We start from the raw sequence: 9,552 nt of genomic DNA, 5'->3' as shown, positions 1-9,552 counted from the left end.
TAAAAGAAGCAATCATTAGTTATGAGGAAACCTGTGAAAACCTTATCAGTACCCCTCAGAAATTATTAATGCTGGAGTCCTGTCTATTGTGTTGTACTGCTATCATCTTTCTGTTTGTAGTTAACATGTACCTGTTGCCACTGAGTTGTCCTTTCCTGATAGCACCTGTAATGAGCCTGACTGCCCCTGCACTACCAGAGCACAGATGTATCGGGCCTGCTGGTGAGATCAGATGTCTCCTTAATTATTAGTGAGCTCTGTATATCTGATGAAACTGTGTCGCTCTTTGAACTCTTATTGATAGTCAAAATGCTGTCTGACCAGGGCTGCTGCAGGGGCTTCTCCGTAGTTTGTTAAAATCTGCATCAGATGTGACACATCTGAGTACCCATCTTTGAAGACGTTTCTCCTCATTTTACAGGTACGTTTAAACTGCTAATGGATCACTTCTATTTTTTAAATCTCAAAATGTTGGATTACATGTCTGTATGCTTAAAAAAGCCCAGGGCAGGTTGTTGTATGTTTACTAGTGAGAAGATGAGAATTTTTTCCAGAAAATGCTGCTAGTGGGGCATGTTTTTACATCTATACATCTACAATCGTGCAGTAGCAGTCCTTGGGCAACTAGTTAAAAGTGCAGCAATAAAATGATTCTGTAAGAGACAACATTCATTTTATTTGCTTATTTATTTATAAATATGTTGCCCAGATATTCCTATTGGCCACTCCAAGCATTCTCCTTTTCAGGTTCGAACCCATATATACAGGGAGAATAAATCCACAACAGACAGAAAATAAAAACAATGATAACAGTGACATCAAGAGGTAAATTTAACATCACTAAGGAATCATTCACTGTACATTCACAAATGTCATGCACAAATTTTGGATAGAAAGGAAGCAGCACATTTATGGTTCATGTGCTTCCTGCCTCTATATTGTTTAATGAGAGATGTATTATTTCAAAAGCAAGCACTTATCATTTTTCATTTATGTGATCTTTTTCTTCCACATGAAGGCACAGTAATGCAGTACTTAGGATGTTCTGCCAAATTTCCAAACCTTGTCTCATTCAAATTTCCTGTTGCATTCCTCATACCTTACTTCATGGCATGGACTCTGGTTGGGGTATATGTCACCTCTTTGCTGAAAGCCCTTCATGGAAAACAGAATGCAATTGGGACTGTTTATCTCCCTGACTGAGATAATGTACTACTGGAGGCATGCTGTTTCTACTGCTGTCTGCCCTCAGCTCATAGCATTCTGCAGCTTGGCTGTGTGTGTGTGTGTGTGTGTGCGTGTGTGTGTGTGTGTGTGTGTGTGTGTGTGTGTGTGTGTGTGTGTGTGTGTGTGTGTGTGTGTGTGTGCGTGGGTTCTTGCATGTGTGTGTGCGTGCATGCCTGTGTGTGTGTTGTGTTGTGTGCGTGCAAAACTCATCATGTGAGCAATCCTCATTTGTTGCTTGGTTCTCATTCATTATGACAGCTTTTTTCTCTACCGGTCCTTGCCACACGGAGGTAATCTTCACCAGTAAAGGCTGATATAAAAAAACACAGCAACAGGGGGCCGGTAAACCACCTGAAGCTATAAAGACAAACCAGGAATTGGAAAACAAAAATCGAACCTGTTGTATTTTTTTTGGTTCAATCTTTGTTTTCCAAAGGTTGATATCATTCACAACTGTTTGGCTAAAATTAAATCTGACAGTAGAAATTATATAGCATGCAGAGGTTTTGTACAGAACATCGAGCTTGATTCTGAAATTCTGTTAAAGATTTGTGGTTAACTTTCTGTAATTCTGAATGCGTTCTTAAAGTACAGAACAGTGTCATGAAGATTATGTAAACTAGGGAAAGCAACCCTTAATTTAAGACATTTCATATTACTGTTCTGTTGGAAAATTATTTCCACTTTAGGAATATCAGAATTCCCCCTCATTAAAATGAAGAGATGTTTGCATTTTGTTGTATCAGTAACACTTGGACTATAGTTCTTACATTTCAGTTAATGCTACTAAGCAAAAGCTAAGACCAAAACCAGACATCTGCAAAAGAGCTTTGTGTGGTAATCCCTTCGCATCATGTGAGGTGAGTCAGTACCCCCACATTTTCTGCTACGTAGCTCATTCACCCTATAAAGCCTTTTCTGTATACTTCCAGTTAACACCCATGGCGCCTTATGGCATACAGACATTTTTTGGATCTGACTTCCTTAACTAAGGAAGTCAACAATTAGTAATAGGCAGTATAGGAATTGCAAGATATAATTAACAAAATGACACTAAGATTGTTAATCACAGATATGATGCATTGGGTAAATTAATCACTGCTTTCTCCTTATTATTCAAATTTTCATATTTAAATTCATATTTTAATAATTAAGAGACTGGCATATTATTGAGGGGGATAGTGTGGCATTCACTGGTAAGAGAAATAAAAGTACATTGGTAATTTGTATTTACAGTACACTGTACTGGAGATATTGGTAGTCATTTGCCAGTAATTATGAAAATAGTAAATACTTACATATGTACTTAATAGTTTTAAAACCAGGAGACTTACAAAGTATTGCATGGCATCTCATGAAACCTTAGATGAGGCTGAACAAAACTGACTGATACTTGCACTCTAGGTTGGTCATCTTCAGAGATATTCAGTGTTATTTATATTGTTAATTATGCAATTAATCATAATCCTTCATATTTTTGTAAATATCTCAGCAAGCACGCACACAGAAAGGAACATTTTGTTGTTATTTGAAAGCTTATGTCTGGGCAATAAAAATAAGTAAACAAAATATATCCAAGCATTACAGTTTGCGATATATGACAATTTGTTTATGAAACAGTGAACAATGTTATTTGGGTTTTGTGTGCATAATAATAATATATTAACATAGATGTAAAAACTGTAACTCTATTTAGAAACAGACTTTTTACTTTTTACTGATAACTTTTCTGTTTGTACCATTTTAATAGCTTTTAATTTTCATAAAATATTTGCATTTCTTTGTGTTATAATTTTTAAGTGGATTTCTCAGAAAATGCTTTAGAATTTAAGGATGTGTCTAGGTTCCTAGAACTGTGATGTTTCACATCACATAGGTGTTAATGAGTTAATTATTTTTCTCCGAGGTCACACTGTCGCTGTTATTGGTGAGTTGCTACCTGAAGTCTCTTACCATGCAGCAGTCAGTCACAGTCCTCATTATGGCATACAAATCTCCACCTTGTCAGATAATACTTATTCTGACGTATAACCCCACTGAGAACTCATCAACATGTCGCTTTCCTTAGCAAGTGTTTTAGCTTCTCTTCTTCTGTTACTTACTTTGCTCTGCCATCTTCTCCCATATATCATCTTCCCTGGCACATGACTACATGCAACTTCTCAGATCAATTTGTGCTCCAAGTATGATCCTGCCATAAGTAAATGTAGTGACAGCGCATTTTTCTCTAATTTCCTCCATTAGCGGCATTAATTGACCTCAAGGGTTCAAAGCCAAATTGAAAGCATCTCTGCTCATTCTAACTGTGCACACGGTAGCTAATCTAGATTCCTCCTCTTTCTCTCTTCTTATTTTCTATATGCCGATGAATTCATGCAACTTTTGCCTGAATTAATTTTAATAATTCCATATACTTTAGTTTTGTTTGCATGATGCTTGTTTGATTTCATTAAGCTACCCCTTTTTAAACTATGAAATGTGCCTTATTTCTTTTCTTACATCCTGCTTATATTCTTGTTTTACCTTATATTGATGTCTGTGTCCCTTGCGTCTCCCCTGAATAAGGGCTATTGGCCCAGTAGAATTCTACCAGCTAACAAACATTAAATAAATAAATGCATAAACAAAGAAATAAGTAAATAACACATACTGTCCATCTGTTGCTCTTTGTCCTACTATGTAACTTCTATCTAGTGTTACTTATCTTAAAGTGTATCTCCCCCGGAGTGATACGGGTCATTCTAACATGCACCCCGCAGTCTGGTGCTTGTCATTCTGACATGCATCCCCTCCTGTCTTGTGTTCCTCTTCCAAACACAGATTTTCCCTTCTGGCCCTACTTATTCTAATGTTCAGCCCTGTAAGTTGGTTCTCATCTTTTCTAATCTGTTGTTTCATCCTGACAGGCACCTCCAGCATTATGATGCTGTAGGTCTTAATGTATTCCCCTCGCCAACAAGACTGGTGACCCTCACCCTAAGCTGCACCTCCTGAATTGTGCTACTACCGACCCTAATGCATGTCCCTCCCCTACCAGACAGATGTCCCTCACCCTACCATGCACCTTCTGAAGTCTGGCACATTAGAGTAATTCTTTAGTCACGTCTGCATCTACCCCAAATCATCTTAAGGAATGACTCTATGGTTGGTATCAATTCTGTACACATTTATCCTGACAGTTACAATCTTCTGATTTAAACAGGAGGTAGAGGAATGTGTGTGGCAAGATCCTCAATACACAATGTTCAATGATTAGAAAATAACAACATTTTCAGGAAGACTATCAAAAGCCCAGCGAATTTGTAGCTAAATTCCTATAACAACATTGTGGTGCTATTTTGAATAAATATTGTTTATTTATTTGTTGCTTGCTAATCAGGTAAGTGGACTGGTCCAATGGCCCTTTGCAGCCATGACATTGGCCTCAAATACAAGAATACAGAATTTCAATTGACATTTTAAAATTATACACATGATGTAATAGCATTCATCGCAACTTCAGTTTTTTCCCTGAGCTGATAAGTTTTGGGAACAAAACTGAAGTCACGATAAATATTACTGATCTAACAGGACATTACATTCATTTTAGGTAAGATAAGCCATGTGAGAAAGGGCAAAAATAAGTGTTCACATTGACGTGATGTACAGTCATACAATCTAAACTAAATGAAGTCACAACATCATAAAGGAAGATTAGCAGGCACTATGATGCTTGAGTTACAATGTGATATACATCCATTGCTGATCAGCCCAGCTTCCTTTAATGATCAGTCCAGCTTCAGTATAGAGGCTGAAATACTAATGAGTGAGTTGAGGAATCGTGTTATCCATTGTCCTTGTATTCCTTCATACCTACTGAAATCTTGGACTTTACCAGACAATGTGAACTCTGCAAAAACAGGAAAACAGCAAAGTGGTTTAGAGAGGGTGCAGGTGATTTCTGAACTACGCTCAAATACATGAAAGTTAAGGTTCAGCTCTTGTTCTACAGCTACAGCCTCAGCCGAAATAAAATTAAGTATTGATATCTATCTATGTGTGTGTATATATATATATATATATATATATATATATATATATATATATATATAGCTGTATCTATCTATCTATATATATTTCTATATCTATTTATATATATATATATGTGTGTGTGTGTGTGTAGGTCTATATATGTATGCATGTCTACACACACACACACACACACACACACACACACACACACACACACACACACACACACACACACACCTTATACATAATTCATAAATATACATAGCTATAGTTATATATGGACAGACAGATATACACAGACATTTGTCAGACATTTGTTAGTGTTAGACTACGGTATTCGTTATTTTACTTTTTCACACCAGCTTACTATTGCTTTCTAAATGTGTCAAAGTACAAAAATAATCTTATTTTCTTCAAATTTTAAGTTTGTTTATCTCTGAACGCAGCTAATGCAAGAAAGAAAATGGCTGTTTGAGCTAGTATTGTAAGTTAGCTGTTAAGAATTTGAAGTTTATAGCATTAATAAATGTTAGGGCTTTTTTGTCAGGACTTTTAGAACAGATTAACTGACGATACCTTACTGACAACTAAAATACAAGCACATGAGACTATTATAGTTTGTTTCTTACACTTAAACATTTAGAAGGAGAAAAGAATAATTAAAGATGCAGATTCAGTGCATTTATTCTCTGTTTAAAGATAAAACATATGTTTTGTGATATACAGGGAATGAGAAAATATTGTGAATAAAGACTGAATGATCTTGGCCCTTTTGCTGATATATGGAAGAACACAACTTCTAGGCTGGATGAAATGTCAGAAAATGAATAGTATTATTTTAGCATCTGTTGCAAAACCGTGCATAGCTAGACAATACTAGATGATAGAAAAGGATCTACAGCTATACAGAAACAATGTTTACAAAATGTATTCTAAATCTGATGAAAAGAGTTCTAAAATACATAATTTTCAATAGAGATGGAAAGAAACTACAGAATATAAAAAAAGTTAATATAGGATAAGTGTGAAACATATTTAACAATCAAGTGTGTATGAATAGAATGCCTCAGATGCATGTAACATTCACTGCGTTTCTTTTTTTTCTGCTCACTTTGTCCGTGCTGTCAGTAATCAGCCCCTTCTAGGGCAGTTGCCTCATTTATTCTCCACCTTATTGATCTATGTTATGAGACACAGACTATAGTACAGGATAAAAGTATAGGAAAGATAGTAATATATATAAATTTTGTAAATGTAAAATGTAAATATGTTGTTTTTCTTGTTTCAGTATGTGCAGTGTAAGTTTAATGTTCATATCTGAAATGTTGATTACTTTTTGTGTGTTGCAAAACTCTTCAATAAAAGAAAATAAACAATCGGCTTGACTGGCATAGAAGCTCTTAATGCATTACAGATACTCCATGTTCGATTTGTAGCTTGTGTGCTAGAGGATCTGACTTTGGGGAGTAGAGGAATGTGAAGGTGAAGCCTACTTAAATATCTTTGGGTGGAAAGGTTGGGAAGTACATATGTGGGATATGAAGCATAATTATCAGTGCAGACTGGAGATCATAGGAGGCATTTGTATATCAAGGGGAAGGAGCATTGATAAGATACTCCCAGAAAAATAAGGGACACGCCTATCACATACACCTCACATACACCCTCTGCACTCCATCCCTTGTTAAGATTTCAGGAGTGTGTAGTGGGAGGAGTTAGGACTCCAAGACAAGAGAAAACTGATTCCTTGTGGTTGATAGAGTGATGGCACCATTCCTGCTACATTATTCTAACCCCCAAGGAGCAACAAAAGTATCATAGGGCTCCTGCCTCTTGTGGAATGAATGGGCTGATGGGGTAAAGCAAAAGGGATGCCTGATGGTCACGCTGGGTGGGGGAACAAAATAAAAGAGAGAGAGAGTGAGAGAATAAGCAGAAAACACATTAAAACACATACATGCATACTGTACATACATACAAGGGAAAATGGTTCATGGCCTTTTCATTCATGGCCTAAGTAAACTGAATAGTACTACATTTTTAGTTTTACAACTATAGGAATATAGAAGAAAGAAGAAAAACATATTTCTATACACAGCATATTTCATCTACAGTGTCACATTAAGAAAGTTGAGAAGACAGTCGTGATGGTGCACAATCATCAAGGATTTCTTTAATGCAAAGGAGTGGTAATCACAATGTAAACGACACCAAAAGGGGCTGCATAGCGACTATTCAGAAAAAGCCTGTAACAAAGCATAACGACACTGGGGGGGGGGGTGTACAAAAGAAAGGCTACAATCCCACACTGGACATTTCTAGCTTAGAAAAAAAATACCTAAGAATGGTAATATGGTGAAATATGAGCTATGCTGGTAAGAAATATGGCTATCCACTGTCTCTGTGGTACTCTGTGGTGCTTACGTTATTATGCAGCAGTAAGGTGTTGGCTTAGCTTTAAATGGAAGATGAGACAATTTTGTTCATTTTGAATATTCTGTGGAAGTAAGTTCCAGATAGCAGCAGTACTTTTTGAAATGGCTTTTTCAGATATTACTGAGGGAGAGTCTAAGTAGTGCTAAAATACTCTGATGCTAGGTTCTCAGGGGGAATTTGTAAGTTTTGATTGTTAGCTTTTGGCCAAGGGGAGCCCAGTACTTCATATGCTGTAGTATAAAAATGAGAAATATTTGTAGGAGGGTGGTATGTGTTGTGCCAGTTACTGGTAGCCTGTGGGATTTTAGAGTGACAGGCAGTGATGATGTTCACTTTAAGGGGAAAGGTCAAGAAAACAGATGTTACTGACCACTGTATGAAATTCTGTTGAGCTATCAGGTGTTGTAAGAACCATCTAAGGAAGCACATGTTTTAGTCTGTATGCTGGGAAGCTAATTCCAAGGATATTTCTAGCTTCGAAGATGAAGATGTTTTTGATTTTATTATTTATTATATCCGCTGAAGTTTCTGAGAACACTGTCACAATCGAATTTTGATATAGATGTAACAGGAGTTGAACGGCAGGTATCTTATATGCGGTTATTCATGATTTTTTTTTTTTAAACTTGGCTAGTAATATAGTGGCAGTCTCTTCTGCATTATGAGTAAATTTGTTATTTTGTATCTACATACAGAGATTCGTAAAGTATTTTTCCAGGTTGTGTTTGACTGGTTAGGGGTTGTCTCAGATTTTATAAGCTATATATCATTTGCATAAATGTTAACATGGATGTTGGGGAGAGAAAAACAAGCTCAACCACCATGGCTGGCACGTATAAACATTAATAAAAAAACAATAAAGAACAAAAAGTAAAGATACAAGCATGTGGTTTAAATCACTGATTTTATAATTTTTTAGAATGGTCTTATGAATGGTTTTGCCCTACCACTTCCTGAGTCATCATGTGACCTGAGTATTACGTTTTTTACCTTCCAACCTGTCTCTACATCTTTCATTCATACTCTAATCAAAAAACTAAAACCTACCACCCTAGCCGCCAACCTTCTCCCTGCTGAATATTTACAAAAAGCTGCAGATTCTATAGCATTCCCCATTTCCATGCTAATTAATCAGTCCATATCTGAAGCCAAAGTCCCCTCTATCTGGAAAATATCTCGTGTCATACCTCTCCATAAAGGTGATAGCTCTACTGAACTATCTAACTATAGACTCATAGCCATCTTGTCACCACTGGCAAAAATCATGAAAAAGTGCATCCACAAATAACTTCTGTACTTCCTAACCCAGAACAATCTACTGGCTAAATCACAGCATGGTTTAGACCACATCACAGTACCACCACAGCTCTCCTCACCTTCACTAATGATATAAACCATAACAGGAACAGTAACAAGCTATCCTCAGTCCTTTTTTTTGGATCTCTCTAAAGCTTTTGATATGGTTAACCACCATCTACTCATCCACACCCTGACAAAAATGTCCCTAGGTCATCACTCCCTTCAATGGTTCCAATCCTACCTCCACAATAGACAACAAGTCACACTATGGCAGAACAATCTATCCAACCTCCTACCCAACACCCTAGGTGTCCTCCAGGGGTCTGTACTGGGACCACTGCTGTTTTCCATATTTATTAATGATCTCCATGCTGTCATCCCAAATACTAACTGCATTCAGTATGCAGACAAATCTACATTAATCTGCACTGGTACCACCCAGGCTGAGCTGCAGTTAATTACTCAGTGTACTTTCAACCTAGATGAAAATTGGCTTGCTGACCGATGTCTGATTCTAAATCCCAACAAAACAAAGCTACTACTTTTCTCCCCCCACCCAAAGATCCCTGGTGATATCTT

At 36.8% G+C, this 9,552-nt stretch overlaps 1 protein-coding gene across 1 annotated transcript in view; it reads left to right on the top strand.

Annotated features, from left to right (window-relative positions):
* Window positions 1-220: 220 nt before the first annotated feature.
* The window catches only part of LOC122805796 (tetraspanin-18-like), a 199,866-nt gene continuing 190,534 nt past the window's right edge, over window positions 221-9,552 (top strand). Inside the window, exon 1 of the mRNA XM_044076060.1 lies at window positions 221-421. The gene's annotated coding sequence lies outside the window, so the exon portion shown is untranslated. The remainder of the gene's footprint in view (window positions 422-9,552) is intronic.

Source organism: Protopterus annectens, chromosome 7.part0 (genome assembly GCF_019279795.1).
Source record: "Protopterus annectens isolate FY-2018-M chromosome 7.part0, PAN1.0, whole genome shotgun sequence".
Lineage (NCBI taxonomy): Eukaryota > Metazoa > Chordata > Ceratodontiformes > Protopteridae > Protopterus > Protopterus annectens.
Note: the sequence above shows the minus strand (reverse complement) of the source record. Positions and strands in the feature narration are given on the sequence as shown.